Consider the following 18,038-nt stretch of genomic DNA (forward strand, 5'->3'; position numbering starts at 1 on the left):
TGCACCCACTCTTTGCTGTGTCAGGATGTGCAGGGGAGAAAAGGAGCTTGGCAGCTCTGTCCTGTGTTGAGCTGTGGTAGCCCATCACTGGGTTGTAAAGCACCTCTCCTCCTCCTCCTCCTTGGGAGAAATTTCACTGATTGACTCAGCCATCTGGATTTATTTTGGGTGTAATGTTGATGTAATTTTATTGAACTAACACTAGGTAGAAAGTTAGGGGATGGATTCTCTAGCTGGTGACAGTTTTGTACATCAAATCAAGTACATAATTTCTGAGTCTTATTTTTTCTCTTAGGCAAGAAAACTGTAAATTTGGCAGCCCATGGGAGACCCTCGAACCCTTGAATGTGGGTGTAGGACACCAGATTTCTACCACTCACTTTCTGATTTCTTCCCTTGCACAAATATCATGGCCCAAGTAGCAATGTCCACCCTGCCTGTTGAAGGTGAGAAGTCTTCACAGAGCAGGATGGTGGTGACATTCCTCATGTCAGCTCTTGAGTCCATGGTGAGACCTTCTATTCTGACATTCCATAGTTGGGTAGGACTGGGCTATAGATAAAGTTGATTTGTTTTTGTAGAATATATAATTTTATGTTTTTTTAGTTTTAAGGAATAGTTTTTTTCTTGAATAGTAGTTACAGATTTAAGCCTTTCAAATCACATTTTATTACCATACTTCAAAATGTTTAGTTTTTATTTTATTTATTTATTTAGAGATGGAGTCTCACTCTGTTGCCAGGCTAGAGTGCAGTGACGCGATCTTGGCTCACGGCAACCTCCGACTCCCTGGTTCAAGCAATTCCTGCCTCAGCCTCCCAAGTAGCTGGGATTACAGGCACATACCACCACGCCCAGCTAATTTTTGTATTTTTAGTAGAGACAGGGACTTCACCATGTTGGCCATGAGGACCTCCATCTCCTGACCTAGTGATCCGCCCACCTCAGGCTCTCAAAGTGCTGGGATTACAGGTGTGAGCCACCACAGCTGGCCCAGGTTATTTAATTTTTACATTTAGTCTCAAATATTTTTCTATGATTATTTTAGGCAGTCATTTGTTTTGCAACTGTTAACTTTGAAATTATGTATAATATTTTTGGTTACTCGGAATGAGTTTGTATACTAGAGAATGATGCTAGAGTTTTATTGTATCTATATGTAGAAGATTCCCAGAATTTGAGGCCATCAGGGCATCTTTACTCTTTTATATCTATGTTTTCTTCTGCTTACACATTCACTATTGCATTAACCACCTGTTTCCAAAGCTGTTTACTTTTGTTTGTTTGTTTGTTTAAGACGGAGCCTCACTGTGTCACCCTGGCTAGAGTGCAGTGGTGCGATCTCAGCTCACTGCAGCCTCCACCTCTCAGGCTCAAGTGATTCTTCTGACTCAGCCTCCCTGGTAGCTGGGACTGCAGACATGTGTCACCACACCTGGCTAATTTTTTTTTTTTTGGTAGAAATGGGGTTTCACAGTGTTGGCCAGGCTGGTCTTGAACTCCTGAACTCAAGTGATCTGTCTACCTTGGCCTCCCAAAGTGCTGGGATTACAGGTGAGAGCCACCACACCTTGTCAATCTTTCCTTCAAAAAAAAGCCCATCATATGCATAATTACAATGAAATATTGAGTGCTGATTATATAGTTTTTATTTTTGTGTTACTATCATAGTAGTTAACAGTTTATCATATTTTTATAGGTAGGTAGCTGGAAATAGTATTTATTTTAAAAAGTATCAGGCTAAGGTATTTTCTATTATTCTTTTACTATTTTTTTTTTTTGAGTTGGTGTCTTACTCTGTTGTCCAGATGGGAATGCAGTGGTGTAATCATGACTCGCTGCAGCCTGGACATCCTGGGTTCAAGTGTTCTTTCCACCTCAACTTCTGAGTAGCTGGGACTGCAGGCATGTACTACCACATCTGGCTACTTTTTTTGAGTTTTAGTAGAGATGAGCTCTTACTATGTTGCCCAGGCTGGTCTCTAACTCTTGAGTTCAAGCGATTCTGCCTCAGCCTTTCAAAATCCCGAGATTACAGGCATGAGCCACTGTTCTGGCCTAGCTAATTTTTAAGCTTTTTTGTGTAGATGGGGTTTCCTTATGTTGCCCAGGCTTGTTTCAAACTCCTGGGCTCAAGCAGTCTTTCTGCCTTGGCTTCCCAAAGTGTTGGGATTACAGATATGAGCCACCATGCATGGCCTTAGGTATTTTCTGACACATTAAATGTAAATATTTTAAGGAGGAGGAGCTATGCATTTTCTTCCTCTTAAGTGGTTGGAAGGTATTAGATAGTGCTTAACCTCACAGAGCTCTGTGTGACATAGTTTGTGGATGCTTTTTTTTTTTTTTTTTTTGAGACACGATCTGACTCTTTCTTTTAGAATGGAGGGCAGTGGCATGGTCGTATCTCAGTGCAGCCTTGACCTCTTGGGTTCAAGCAATCTTCCTACTTCAGCCTCCCAAAGTGCTGGGATTATAGGCTTGAGCCACTGTGCTTGGCCACCTGTTTTGTTTCCTTAAATGGAAATTATTTTTGCATAATTAAAATTTGCATTAAAAATTGTTTTAAAAACTTGATAAAATTATCTCCTTAAAGATATTTTAGAATGGTTAGTGGTTGTATGCTGTTATTTTATTAATGTGACTTGTTTCTGCCTTGTGATCATAAAACCAGCCAAAATTTGTGACTGTTAATGTTAAATAAAAATTTAGAGATGAAATGCTGTTCTGTTGTTGATAATAAAATAAAATAAATAAATTTTTTTAAATACAAATTTCTACATAGAGTACCATAGGGTCATTTACGTCCTTACAATTTCTTTGTAGTCCCTTTATCTTTAGCATAGGCATTTCACTATTCTCAGGCTTTATCTCTTCCTCCCCAGCATTAGTAAGACCATTTCTCCTCCTATTCCTATTTGTATATTACACAGTATAATTAAAGGTGTAGGAACTATTGAGTTCTTGACTGGCTTGTCAGAATGCTAAACAGACCTAGGCTGACTTCATCTCTTCCTTGGCTGGTAGACTTCTTTTGTCTTATCCGTGGATAGTACATGAATCTTGATTTGCTCTTTCATAAACTGCCTTTGCTGACAGGATTGTTTAAGTGTGGATAGTGAAGCGAAAATGCACCCTCACTTACCACAAGGTAAGTAAATAATAGTTCCTTACAGGAGAGCAGCCACAGCACATTTCATGTAAGTGCAATGGAAGGAAATTACCGTGCCCTATCATTCTTCACGCTGGGGCACTGTTGGCTCACTTCTAGGCCAGAAGTTCTCTAGCATAGCTTTATTATAGTTCAAAAGATTTCTGATCACCTTGCTAGCTGCTAAATTAGTTACTGAAGATAACACTTTAAAGCAATATTATGCAAAAATAATTTCCATTTAAGAAATTAGAGGGTGATTATTGCACAAATCAAAAACAAATAGTGGGAAGCTTATAGTTTTCAACAAATGATACTGAGAAAATAGGGTATTTGGTAAAAAATAAAAAAACTTCAATGTATAGTCCTCATCATGTGATGAGTTCAGTCTGGGCACGGTGGCTCACACCCATAATCCCAGCACTTTGGGAGGGCAAGGTGGGTGGATCATTTGAGGTCAGGAGGTCCGAGACCAGCCTGACCAACATGGTAAAACCCCGTCCCTAGTAATAATAGAAAAAAATTAGCTGGGTGTGGTGGTACACACCTGTAATCCCAGCTACTCAGAAGGCTGAGGCAGGAGAGTTGCTTGAACTCAGGAAGCAGAGGTTGCAGTGAGCCAAGACCATGCTAAAATAGTTATACTAAGACACATTTTAAAACTAAATCAAAATATAATTATTGTGTAATTATTTAATTCCATAAATGGCTTTTCTATGCCTAAAATAAGTGATGTACGTGTATGGATCAGTAGGAAAATACACTAACACATTTGAAAAATAGGCAAAGGATATGATAATTTTCAGAAAATTATGCTACAGTGCTCTTTAATTTTAACAACACTCAGTGGAGTATGTTTATGATAGTAAGATACCCCTTTTCAAGGTTTCTGGAAAAGTTGCATGGTAGCATTTGCTAGGATATTATGAACCTTATTAGGAAGCGAATTTTAGTAAATTTTGAATATATGGAGTATTTCCTCTCAATGTTTTTTTTTTCTTTTGGACTCTCATGTCTCTGATTCTTTTGAGAAAGTCATTCAAGATGTACATATTTTGTTCCCAGTTTATTACAGTAGTGTTCTTTTTAAGAGGGAAAATTGGAATCACTGACCTTTGAAATAATGTTAGCACTAAATGAATTATGGTATATACATAAAATGGAATACTATATACTCTACAACATTTTTAAAGAATATTTAATCCTAGAAATATACTTAGTCAGTAAGTACTCACCTAAATGTGATTCTGGCTATGTGTAGATGTGGGAGTACTTCTGGAGGAAGGAATTACGTAGTGAATGCTGTAACGTGAGTTCCAAACCCTTCTTTGAATACTGACGGCACTAATTTCCCCAGCTGCTGTAAGTGTTTGAGTCACCTTGCCCACCCTTGCGCCGAGGAGGGCCACATTGGCTTCTGAGCTCTTGGTGCAGCTGCATCCCTGTTCAGTGCTTCCCCTGTTCATTCCTGCCCGCCTCCCACCTCCAGGGTGCTGTTACTGACAGTGCTCCCAGCAAGCATGTGTAAAATCTGTGTCTATTTCTTGGAGAATCTGAGCTATAATAGATTAAAAGGGATTTCTGCATTTTTTTCTTTTAAATTCTGTGTTGTCTTTTGTTTAAAATCAGACAAAAATCTATTTAGGAAGAATAGTACCTTTAAAAATGCTGTTAGATTTGTGTTAGATTTTTTAATTCATCTAGCAGAAATGGTGTTTTTAAATGTCTGCCTTTAACGTTTGCTGTTTGTATTGTTTAAAGCACTGATTAAGTTTAAGGCCGAAGTGACCTGCATCACAGTTTACAAAACAGATGTGTTTGCCTTCAGAACTGAAGGATGGAGGACATAGTTTTTTTCAGTACCAGAAAGGATATTTAAATAGATTTCATAAAATATTGTAAGCATTTTTTTTTTTTTTTTTTTTTGACAGAGTGTTGCTCTGTCGCCAGGCTGGAGTGCAGTGGCGTGATCTTGGCTCATTGCAGCCTCCACCTCCTGAGTTTGAGAGATTCCCCTGCCTCAGCCTCCTGAGTAGCTGGGACTACAGGCACACGCCACACACCCAGCTAATTTTTTGTAATTTACTAGAGTTGGGGTTTCACCATGTTGGCCAGGATGGTCTCAATCTCTTGACCTTCTGATTTGCCCCCCTCAGCCTCCCAGAGTGCTGGGATTACAGGCATGAGTCACTGTGCTAGGCCAGCATTGTGTTTTTATCATTTTTTATTGTATTAATTCTAAACCTAAATATTTATATATATGTCATTTTCTTCTAAAGCAGAATGAGGTTTAAACTATAAAAGATTTCCTCCCTCCCTCCCTCCCTTCCTTCCTTCCTTCCTTTTTTTTTTTTTTGAGACAGACTCTCACTCTGTTGCCTAGGCTGGAGTGCAGTAGCATGGTCTTGGCTCACTGCAACCTCTGCTTTCTGAGTTCAAGCAATTTTCCTGCCTCAGCCTTCTGAGTAGCTGGGATTACAGGTGTGTACCACCACACCCAGCTAATTTTTTTCTATTATTACTAGGGACGGGGTTTTACCATGTTGGTCAGGCTGGTCTCGGACCTTCTGACCTCAAATGATCCACCCACCTTGCCCTCCCAAAGTGCTGGGATTATGGGTGTGAGCCACCGTGCCCAGACTGAACTGTAAAGGATTTTCTGAAATGTTCATGGAGACATTTCAGAATACTCAAAAGGAATCACAGTAGTGGTAGTATGTCGGGGTAAATACTGAAGAGTTAAGAAAAATGGAAAGTGTTAATTGTATGGGGTTTCTTTCTTGGTTTTACTCTGGATTAATGAGACACATTAGAGAGAAGGAATGAAAGTAGAGAAATTTTGAATAGATTAAAAGTTCTTACTCGGATAATGAGTTCTTTTCTAAGTAAATATTTGGTGTATTGAAAACAAGAAATTCACTTTGCAAATGAGTTTGTTTAAGGAAGATGCAAAATTAAACAGTTCTCCTCAGCTCACTCAGTGGAATCACCTTATCAGAATCTTCAGTGGGTTTTGTAATCCTCATTTAGAGAAGCGTTGAGCTTATTTGACATTGGAACATGGGCTTAAAATTTACTATAGGGTGTTAGTACTTACGACCTTTCACAGTATGACAGTTTTCCTGTCTTCGTGTAACTGAACACTTAATAAAGTTTCATGTTAACTGAGTGGTACAGCATTTTCTTAAAAACATAGAAAGGAAACAAAAAGGTAGGGTGCCTATAGGCACAGAATACATACAGGCATACCTCATTTTTTGAGCCCTGCAGATACTGCAGTTTTTACAAATTGAAGATTTGTGGCAACGTTGTGTCAATCAAGTCTATTGTGCCATTTTTCCAACAGTGTGTGCTTGCTTTGGTTTTCTGTGTCACATTTGGTAACTCTTTACAATATTTCAAACTTTTTCATGATTGTTATATGTACTGTGGTGAGCTGAGATCAGTGAGCTTTGATGTTACTGTTGTAATTGTTTTGGGACTCCATGAACGCACCCATATGAGATGGCAAACCTAATTGTTGAATGTTGTGTGTTCCCATCATTTTCTCTCCTAAGGCCTCCCTAGTCCCTGAGGCACAATATTGAAATGAGGCCAGTTAGTAGCCCTCAAGTGGCCTCTAAGTGTTCAAGTAAAAGAATAGTTGCAGGCTGCTCACTTTAAATCAAAAGCTAAAAATGATGAAGCTTAGTGAGGAAGACATGGTGGCAGCTGAGAAAGGTTGAAAGCTAGGCCAGTTTGCCAGGTGGTGGGTGCACAGGAAAAATTACCAAAAGAGATGAGAAGTGCTGCTCCAGTGAACACACAAATGATAAAAAAGCAAAACAGCCTTATTGCTGATATGGAGAAACTTTGGGTGGTCTGGATAGAAGATCAAACCAGCCACAATATTCCTGAAAGTCAAAGCTTAATCCAGATCAATGCCTTAACTCCCGTTAATTCTGTGATGGCTGGGAGAGGTGAGTAAGCTGCAAGAGAAAAGCTGGAAGCTAGTAGAGGTTGGTTCGTGAATTTTGAAGAAAGACACAGTCTCTATAAAAGTGCAAGGTGAAGCCTAAAGTGCTTGATGTAGAAACCACGAGTTCTCCAGAATATCTTGCTGAGATAATTCATGGAGATGGCTACGCTTAAGAAACAAATTTTTAATGTAGACAAAATAGCCTTATATTGGAAGATGCCATCTAAGATTTTGCTAGCTAGAGAGAATTCCATTGCTGGCTTCAAAGCTTCAAAGGACAGACTGAGACTCTTGTTAGGGGCTAATGCAGCTAGTGACTTTAATTGAAGCCAGTGCTCATTTATCATTCCAAAAATTCTAGGACCCTTAAGAGCTATGGTAAATCTGCTCTGCATGTGCTCTGTCAGTGGAACAATAAAGCCTGGATGACAGCACATCTCTTTATAGCATTGTTCACTGAATATTTTAAGCCTACTTTTGAGACCTAAATCCCAATCTTTTCTGGGATTTAGAGAAGTGCTGTTGAATAGAACTAGATATAATGTGAGTCATTCACGTGATTTAAACTTTCTAGTTATGACATTAACATTTGACACCTTTCAAAATATTACTGCTCATCAGCACTGCACCCAGTCACTCTGAGAGCCCTGATGGAGGTGTACAAGGAAATGAATGTCCTTTCCATGCCTGCTAATGCAGCATCCATTATGCAGCCCATAGATCCAGGAGTAATTTCAACTTTCAAGCCTTAGGATTATTACTATCTTCTTCTTTTTTGAGAAGATCATCTCACTGTCACTCAGGCTGGAGTGCAGTGGCACAATCACAATCACGGAAGCCTCAATCTCTTCAGGCTCAGGTGGTCCTCCCACTTCAGCCTGCTGAATAGTTGGGACCACAGGTGGTGCACCAGCTAATTTTTGTTATTTTTTTGTAGAGGTGTTTCGTTTCCATGTTGCCTAGGCTGATCTCAAACTTCTGGGCTCAAGTGATCTGCCCACCTTGTCCTTCTTCAGAATTTGAGATTACAGGTGTGAGCCACTGCACTCAGCCTTCAAGTTTTATTCTTAAAGGAATACACTTCGTAAGGCTGTATCTGCCACACAGTGATTCCTCTGATGAATCTGGGCAAAGTAAATTAAAAATCTTCTGGAAAGGATTCACTGTTTTAGGTGCCATTAGGAACATTTGTGATTCATGGGAGTAGACCAGAATATAACAGGAATGTGGAAGAAGTTGATTCCATCCCTCATGGATAACTTTTAGGGATTCAAGATTTCAGTGGAGAAAGAAACTGCCGATGTGGTGGAAATAGCAAGCGAACTACAATTAGAAGTGGAACCTTCAGATGGGACTACACTGCTTCCATTTTATCATCAAATGTGAACAGATAAGGAGTTGCTTCTTATGATGAGCAAAGAAAGGGATCTCTGAAATGAAATCTATTCCTGGTGAAGATGCCGTGAATATTGTTGAAATGACAACAGAAGATTTAGAATATTGTGTAAACCTCCTAAAGCAATGGCAGGCTTTCAGAAAACTGACTCCAATTTGGAAAGAAGTTCCACTGTGTATAAAATGCTATTCAATAGCATGACACCACTGAGAGATCTTTCAAGAAAGAAAGATTCAATGTAACTTTTAAATGCATTGGGAAACCAACAAATTTGTGTGACTTCACTTTATACTTGCATGATTGTGGTGGTCTGGAATTGAACCTACAATATCTCCTACAGATGCATATATGCCACTAAGGTATAAACTTGAATTTCTGTTGTCAGATTAGATTCAGTTCATAATAAATTGAGATTACCAGTGAATAAAAAGTTTTGTTAATTCACTAATTTTAATTCCCACTAGAATTTTAACTTCTTTAAAAAACTATCCCAGCACTTTGGGAGGCCGAGACGGGCGGATCACGAGGTCAGGAGATCGAGACCATCCTGGCTAACACAGTGAAACCTCGTCTCTACTAAAAATACAAAAAACTAGCCAGGCGAGGTGGCGGGCGCCTGTAGTCCCAGCTACTCGGGAGGCTGAGGCAAGAGAATGGCGTGAACCCGGGAGGCAGAGCCTGCAGTGAGCTGAGATCCGGCCACTGTACTCCAGCCCGGTGACAGAGCCAGACTCCGTTTCAAAAAAAAAAAAAAAAAAAAAAAGTATTTAAAAAAACTATCCTCTGCCACTGTATCCCTCCCCCAACCTCCTGTGTTATAATCTTCCAAGCTTTTATGGTAGTAACCTATTTTTAAAATTTTGTCAATAGTGTAATTTTGAGAAATGTTAAGGCCTTGATTATGAGTGTATGTTTCTTTATACTAATAATGCTGTTTTGATTGTGTATGTATCAGCTGCCCTCTGTCCTACAGATACCATAACCCTGTCAGTAGCTATGTTTATTCTCCTCATCCTGTGCTGCCTGGCTTACGTGGTTCTCCGGTGATTATAACTAAGTATTAGGGGAGTTGTCCTCAGTTGTGAGTTGTAGTCCTTGCCCATCGGTATTTGTACTTTGTTTACATTGTTAATAATTTGATACCATGAAGAATGGTTTTTTAAATCTAATTCTCAAATACCTTTTATTTTTTTGCAATAGTGTTTTCTGAAACATAATCCATAGGTTCATGAGGCAGTTGTAGAAATTCTTCAGGAGAATTCTAAGCTCTTTTCTGGGATTTAGAGAAGTGCTGTTGAATAGAACTAGATACAATGTGAGTCATTCACGTGATTTAAACTTTCTAGTTATGACATTAGAGAAGAATACAGAGAAACTTGTGAAAATCATTTTAGTGGTAACTTTAACTTAATGTATCTAAAATATTTCAACATGTAATCAAAATGGAAATTATTGAGATATTTAGAATACTTTTTTGTATCAAGTTTTCAAAAGTCAGTGTGTATTGTACACTTACAGAACATAAGTTTGTACTGGTCACATTCCAAGTGTCACATGTGTTTAGTGGCTATTGTGCTGGACTTTGTAAGCCTAGAATTTGTTTTCTGATGATGATCTTCCCGTGTTTAAATTTTTAGCCAATAAATTGCTCTTATTTTAGGTTTTTATTTTAAAAGCACTCTTTAAAATCTTCCCCATTTTTTTTTCTTTTCTTTTATTTTTTTAAACAGGGTCTCTTTCTGCGACCCCAGCAGCTGGAGTGTACTGGTGCAATTATAGCTCATTATAACCTTAAACTCTTGGACACAAGGAGTCCTCTTGCCTCAGCCTCCAGAGTAGCTAGGACTACAGATGTGCACTGCCATACCTAACTAATTTTATTTATCTTTTTTGTAGGGATGAGTTTTTCATATGTTGCTTAAGCTGGTCTTTAACTCCTGGGCTCAAACAATTCTGCCTCAGCCTCCCAAAGTGGTGGAATTATAGGTGTGAGCCACCTCACTTGATGTATTACTTGTTTGTATAACAAATCACACATTTTAGAATACAGGAAAAATTATTTTTACTAAAAGCCAAATAAAAAGATAATAGATAATGGCTATGCACCTTTTTATTATTTTTTACAGGTGTTGAAGAGGAAGAAAAGGTTGCAAAGATGTGTAAAATAAAGTCTGCAATCCAGGTGTATCAGATGGTGTAGATGCTGTAGAAATGGCAACCCTCAGAAAAACAGTTGAGGACTTTTTCTGCTTTTGCTATGGTAAAAGCAATATACTTAAATTTTCTAAAAGATACATGATGTAATAGTGGTATGCCATTGATTTAACAGTCATGTAACACACATTTTCACAAACTGAATGAATGAGGAATAACCTTACTTTCCACTTGCATTTTGAAGGAACCCAAGAAGAAATATGCCAGGGTAGGACGATCTTAAAGAAAGACAACAGTGCAAGAAACCAGCCATCGCTCTCTCCTTTTGTGTAGTTTTTAATGTCAAATATTTAATATACTTTTCATTTTGGCCCTTTGGATTGGTGTCAGGTTTAGAACTTCTTACATGGGTATAGGGTGCTGTCGTATTAGCTAATTTTAAAATCACACATTACAACAGATTATGTATGCCTTTATTAAACCACAATCAGTAATGATTTTGTGTTTTTTGGTGTTTTTTATTATACTTTAAGTTCTAGGGTACATGTGCACAACGTGCAGGTTTGTTACATATGTATACTTGTGCCATGTTGGTGTGCTGCACCCATCAACTTGTCAGCACCCATCAACTCGTCATTTACATCAGGTATAACTCCCAAAGCAATCCCTCCCCCCCGCCCCCATGATAGGCCCCGGTGTGTGATGTTCCCCTTCCAGAGTCTGAGTGATCTCATTGTTCAATTCCCACCTATGAGTGAGAACATGCAGTGTTTGGTTTTCTGTTCTTGCGATAGTTTGCTGAGAATGATGGTTTCCAGCTGCATCCATGTCCCTACAAAGGACACGAACTCATCCTTTTTTATGGCTGCATAGTATTCCATGGTGTATATGTGTCACATTTTCTTAATCCAGTCTGTCACTGATGGACATTTGGGTTGATTCCAAGTCTTTGCTATTGTGAATAGTGCTGCAATAAACATATGTGTGCACATGTCTTTATAGCAGCATGATTGATAATCCTTTGGGTATATAATGGGATGGCTGGGTCAAATGGTATTTCTAGTTCTAGATCCTTGAGGAATCGCCATACTGTTTTCCACAATGGTCGAACCAGTTCACAATCCCACCAACAGTGTAAAAGTGTTCCTATTTCTCCACATCCTCTCCAGCACTTGTTGTTTCCTGACTTTTTAATGATTGCCATTCTAACTGGTGTGAGATGGTCTCTCATTGTGGTTTTGATTTGCGTTTCTCTGATGGCCAGTGATGACGAGCATTTTTTCATGTGCCTGTTGGCTGTATGCATGTCTTCTTTTGAGAAATGTCTATTCATATCCTTTGCCCACTCTTTGATGGGGTTGTTTGTTTTTTTCTCATAAATTTGTTTGAGTTCTTTGTAGTTCTGGATACTAGCCCTTTGTCAGATGAGTAGATTGCAAAACTTTTCTCCCATTCTGTAGGTTGCCTGTTCACTCTGATGGTAGTTTCTTTTGCTGTGCAGAAGCTCTTTAGTTTCATTAGATTCCATGTGTCAATTATGGCTTTTGTTGCCATTGCTTTTGGTGTTTTAGACATGAAGTCCTTGCCCATGCCTATGTCCTGAATGGTATTACCTAGGTTTTCTTCTAGGGTTTTTATGGTTTTAGGTCTAACATTTAAGTTTCTAATCCATCTTGAATTAATTTTCGTATAAGGAGTAAGGAAAGGATACAGTTTCAGCTTTCTACTTATGGCTAGCCAATTTTCCCAGCACCATTTATTAAATAGGGAATCCTTTCCCCATTTCTTGTTTTGGTCAGGTTTGTCAAAGATCAGATGGCTGTAGATGTGTGGTATTATTTCTGAGGGCTCTGTTCTGTTCCATTGGTCTATATCTCTGTTTTGGTACTAGTACCATGCTGTTTTGTTTACTGTAGCCTTGTAGTACAGTTTGAAGTCAGGTAGCATGATGCCTCCAGCTTTATACTTTTGACTTAGGATTGTCTTGACAATGCGGGGTGTTTCTTGGTTCCATACGAACTTTAAAGTAGTTTCTTCCAATTCTGTGAAGAAAGTCATTGTTAGCTTAATGGGGATGGCATTTAATCAATAGATTACCTTGGGCAGTATGGCCATTTTCACGATATTGATTCTTCCTATCCATGAGCATGGTATGTTCTTCCATTTGTTTGTGTCCTCTTTTATTTCACTGAGCAGTGGTTTGTAGTTCTCCTTGAAGAGGTCCTTTACATCCCTTGTAAGTTGGATTCCTAGGTATTTTATTCTCTTTGAAGCAATTGTGAATGGAAGTTCATTCGTGATTTGTTTGTTTGTTACTGGTGTATAAGAATGCTTGTGATTTTTGCTCATTGATTTTGTATCCTGAGACTTTGCTGAAGTTGCTTATCAGCTTAAGGAGATTTTGGGCTGAGACAATGGGGTTTTCTAAATATACAATCATGTCATCTGCAAACAGGGACAATTTGAGTTCTTCTTTTCCTAACTGTGAATACCCTTTATTTCTTTCTCTTGCCTGATTGGTCTTAGCCAGAACTTCCAACACTATGTTGAATAGGAGTAGTGAGAGGGGGCATCCCTGTCTTGTGCCAGTTTTCAAAGGGAATGCTTCCAGTTTTTGCCCATTCAGTATGATACTGGCTGTGGGTTTGTCATAAATAGCTCTTATTATTTTGAGATACGTTCCATCAATACCGAATTTATTGAGAGTTTTTAGCATGAAGGACAGTTGAATTTTGTCAAAGGCCTTTTCTGCGTCTATTGAGATAATCGTGTGGTTTTTGTCTTTGGTTCTGTTTATATGCTGGATTATATTTATTGATTTGCATATGTTGAACCAGCCTTGCATCCCAGGGATGAAGCCCACTTGATCATGGTGGATAAGCTTTTTGATATGCTGCTGGATTCGGTTTACCAGTATTTTATTGAGGATTTTTGCATCGATGTTCATCAGGGATATTGGTCTAAAATTCTCTTTTTTTGTTGTGTCTCTGCCAGGCTTTGGTATCGGGATGATGTTGGCCTCATAAAATGAGTTAGGGAGAATTCCTTCTTTTTCTATTGATTGGAATAATTTCAGAAGGAATGGTATCAACTCCTCCTTGTACCTCTGGTAGAATTCGGCTGTGAATCTGTCTGGTCCTGGACTTTTTTGGTTGGTAGGCTATTAATTATTGCCTCAATTTCAGAGCCTGCTGTTGGTCTATTCAGGGATTCAACTTCTTTTGGTTTAGTCTTGGGAGAGTGTAAGTGTCCAGGAAATTCTCCGTTTCTTCTAGGTTTTCTAGTTTATTTGTGTAGAGGTGTTTATAGTATTCTCTGATGGTAGTTTGTATTTCTGTGGGGTTGGTGGTGATATCCCTTTTATCATTTTTTATTGCATCTATTTGATTCTTCTCTCTTTTCTTCTTTCTTAGTCTTGCTAGCCATCTATCCATTTTGTTGATCTTTTCAAAAAACCAGCTCCTGGATTCATTGATTTTTTGGAGGGTTTTTTGTGTCTCTATCTCCTTCAGTTCTGCTCTGATCTTAATTATTTCTTGCCTTCTGCTAGCTTTTTAATGTGTTTGCTCTTGCTTCTCTAGTTCTTTTAATTGTGATGTTAGAGTGTCAGTTTTAGATCTTTCCAGCTTTCTCTTGTGGGCATTTAGTGCTATAAATTTCCCTCTACACACTGCTTTAAATGTGTCCCAGAGATTCTGGTATGTTGTATCTTTGTTCTCGTTGGTTTCAGAGAACATCTTTGTTTCTGTCTTCATTTCGTTATGTACCCAGTAGTCATTCAGGGGCAGGTTGTTCAGTTTCCATGTAGTTGAGTGGTTTTGATTGATTTTCTTAGTCCTGAGTTCTAGTTTGATTGCACTGTGGTCTGAGAGACAGTTTGTTATAATTTCTGTTGTTTTACATTTGCTAAGGAGTGCTTTACTTCCAACTATGTGGTCAATTTTGGAATAAGTGCAGTGTGGTGCTGAGAAGAATGTATATTCTGCTGATTTGGGGTGGAGAGTTCTGTAGATATCTACTAGGTCTGCTTGGTGTAGAGTTGAGTTCATTTCCTGGATATCCTTGGTAACATTCTGTCTCGTTGATCTGTCTAATGTTGACAGTGGGGTGTTGAAGTCTCCCATTATTATTGTATGGGAGTCTAAGTCTCTTTGTAAGTCTCTAAGGACTTGCTTTATGAATCTGGGTGCTCCTGTATTGGGTGCATATATATATAGGATAGTTAGCTCTTCCTGTTGAATTGATCCCTTTACCATTATGTAATGGCCTTCTTTGTCTCTTTTGATCTTTGATGGTTTGAAGTCTGTTTTATCAGAGACTAGGATTGCAACCCCTGCTTTTTTTTGGTTCTCCATTTGCTTGGTAGATCTTCTTCCATCCCTTTATTTTGAGCCTATGTATGTCTCTGCATGTGAGATGGGTCTCCCGAACTGATGGCCAGACAAAGCTCTGGAAGCTTTGTCTCAGGGGTGTACCCAGCTATGTGAGGTGTGAGGTGTTGGTTTGCACCTAGTCAGGGATGTCCCCCGGTTAGGTTACTTAGGGGTCAGGGACCCACTTGAGCAGGCAGACTGTCCGATCTCAGATCTCAGCCTCCATGCTGGGAGATCCACTGCTCTCTTCAAAGCTGTCAGACAGGGTCATTAACATCTGCAGAGGTTTCTGCTGCTTTTTTTTTTTTTTTTTTTTTTTTGCTATGCCCTGTCCCCAAAGATAGAGTCTACAGAGACAGGCAGACCTCCTGGAGCTGTGGTGGGCTCCACCCAATTCAAGCTTCCTGGCTGCTTTGTTTACCTACTTAAGCCTCAGCAATGGCGGACACCCCTCCCCCAGCCTCGCTGCCGCCTTGCAGTTAGATCTCAGACTGCTGTGCTAGCATTGAGGGAGGCTCCCTGGGCATGAGACCCTCTGGGCCAGGTGTGGGATATAATCTCCTGGTGTGCTAAGACCCTTGGTAAAGTGCAGTATTAGGGTAGGAGTTACCCGATTTTCCAGGTGTTGTGGGTCTCAGTGTCTAAAGGGATTCCCTTCCCCATTGCACTTCCCAGGTGAGGCGATCCCTCCCCCTGCTTCAGCTCTCGCTGGTTGCGCTGCACTAGCTGACCAGCACCAATTGTCCGGCACTTCCCAGTGAGACGAACCCGGTACCTCAGTTGAAAATGCAGAAATCACCCGTCTTCTGTGTCTCTCGCGCTGGGAGCTGGAGGCTGGAGCTGTTCTTATTCGGCCATCTTGCTCGCACCAATTTTCTTTTTTAATCTTATCATTTAATGACATTTATCTGCCTTTCACCTCCCCCAGGGAAAGTTTAGAAAAATCCACGGTGGTACCTGAACCATGTGAGGAGATGCTATGAGACCAGTCAGCTGTGGTAGTACAGGGGCTTCCAGAAGATGTTGCCGTTAAACATCCTGAGAATTATTACCTTGCAGCCCTAAAATAGATTTTCAAGAACACAGCAGGGATTTCATTTATAATTAAGAGGTGAGGTGCTTTCTCCCTTTGTGCCCATCAATGGTTTATTCATATAAATTTAAATATTCAGCTTATGTTAAATTCTTGGTTAGCAAAAGTCATTTGAATTTATGCTGTTAATCATTCTGTGTATTCATGTTTAGTTTTATTATGTTTTGTTTTATTGCAGACCTTTCTTAGGGCCAAAGAAACATCTAGGTTAATGATTGCTTTGCTTCCTTGATAGCTGGCTGACTTTGTAATCCCATTTTGCTAGATTTCAATACACGTTAGTGGTGTCTCCTTTATTTTCTTTGAGGATACGATGTAAGACATTTTCAGATGGGCTGCTTAGATGTTTACATAATCCAAGAAAGGTTTGTTGAGCTGAAAAAGTAGAGACTTATTTTTTGTTTTCAGCACTATTTGTTGTTTTCTATGTAAGATCATAGATCTGCCCTCACTTCCCAGCATTACGAGTAGGATTAATTGACCTAATGTCAGTGAATAAGCAAGGCATTATTGGGCACAGCATTGGGTTAGGAGGGGATACATAACTCTATATAAGCATTATGACTTTAGCATGCTGGGAGTCTAATGGAAGAGAGGAAAGTTCATAAAATGACCATGGCAAGAGCCTCACATCGCTACTGTAAGAATAGTTCTGAGAAAGTGCTGTGGTGTTCATTAGAGGTTGGATTCCTTTATAGTTCAGGAAGAATTTCATGAGGAAGAGGGAATTTAGATGAGCCCTTGGAGGATGAGAAGGATTTCAGTTTCATTTAGGGAAGTCTAGACATTTCATTTGAAGAGAAAAAATGATTAAGAGTCGTACTCTTTGGAGCCAGAATTTTTTTTTGACTTTTCAAAGTAAATAACCAGTATCATTGGCATACTCTTTACAATGTAAGGATGAAAGGGAAAATAGTATGTACATAAACACACCCAGTTTATTTTCTGTTTACCTTTGTTTTATTCTCATTGTAGTGAAAAGGGTAATTTTTAGCACCTTTATGGAAGTATAATTGATGCACTATAAAATTCACCTGTCTCAAGTGTATAATTCACTGATAGTAAGTTTACAGTCTTAAAATTTTTTAGAAAGATTTCACAGACATCACAATCTAATTTTAGGATACTTTCATTATCCCTATCTCTGTTATTTCATGAATTATGGTATAGAAATGGAATGCATAGTGTGTTTACTATTGAAATTAGCTTTTTTCACTGAGCATAATTCACTTAACACTCATTGGGCTTGTTGAGTGTATCAGTAGTTACTTTTTATTGCTGAGTGTTAAATATTCTATTATATGAATATACTGTCTGTTTATCCAATCATCACTTGATAGATATTTCTGTTTTTTTCATTTTCTGCTATTAAGAGTAATGCTACAGTGAACGTACTTTAACAAGTTTTTGTCTGGACGTATACCTTAGTATCTCCTATATATATATATATATATATATATATATACCTAGGAGAGTAATTACTAAGAAGTGAGTAAATTTACACTGAACTGTTAAGAAACTGACCAGCTGTTTTCCAGAGTGGCTGTACCGTTTTCTATTCTATCAGCACATTATGAAGGTTGCAGTTTCTTTACATTGCTGCCAACTTACTGTCTTCTTGATGTTAGCCATCGTAATAGGTATGAAATGGTATCTCATTTTGGTATGATTTTTTTGTTTTTATTTCTCTAGTGACTACTAATGTTGTGTTATCTTTTAGTTGTTTTGGATTTTTTTTTTTTGGATTCTTTTTGTTTTTTTGAGACAGGGTCTCGCTGTGTCACTCAGGCTGGAGTGCAGCTCAGTGCATCTGTAACCTCCCTGGCTCAGGTGATCTTCCTGCCTAAGCTCTGGAGTAGCTGGGACTACAAGTGTACACCATTTTACCTGGCTAATTTTAAGATATTTTTTGG

At 38.9% G+C, this 18,038-nt stretch overlaps 1 pseudogene; it reads left to right on the top strand.

Annotated features, from left to right (window-relative positions):
- Positions 1-322: 322 nt before the first annotated feature.
- Positions 323-16,337, top strand: LOC117082249 (annotated as a pseudogene).
- The last annotated feature ends 1,701 nt before the right edge of the window (positions 16,338-18,038 follow it).

The sequence above is a fragment of the Trachypithecus francoisi genome, unplaced genomic scaffold (assembly GCF_009764315.1).
Source record: "Trachypithecus francoisi isolate TF-2019V2 unplaced genomic scaffold, Tfra_2.0 Lachesis_group9, whole genome shotgun sequence".
NCBI lineage: Eukaryota > Metazoa > Chordata > Mammalia > Primates > Cercopithecidae > Trachypithecus > Trachypithecus francoisi.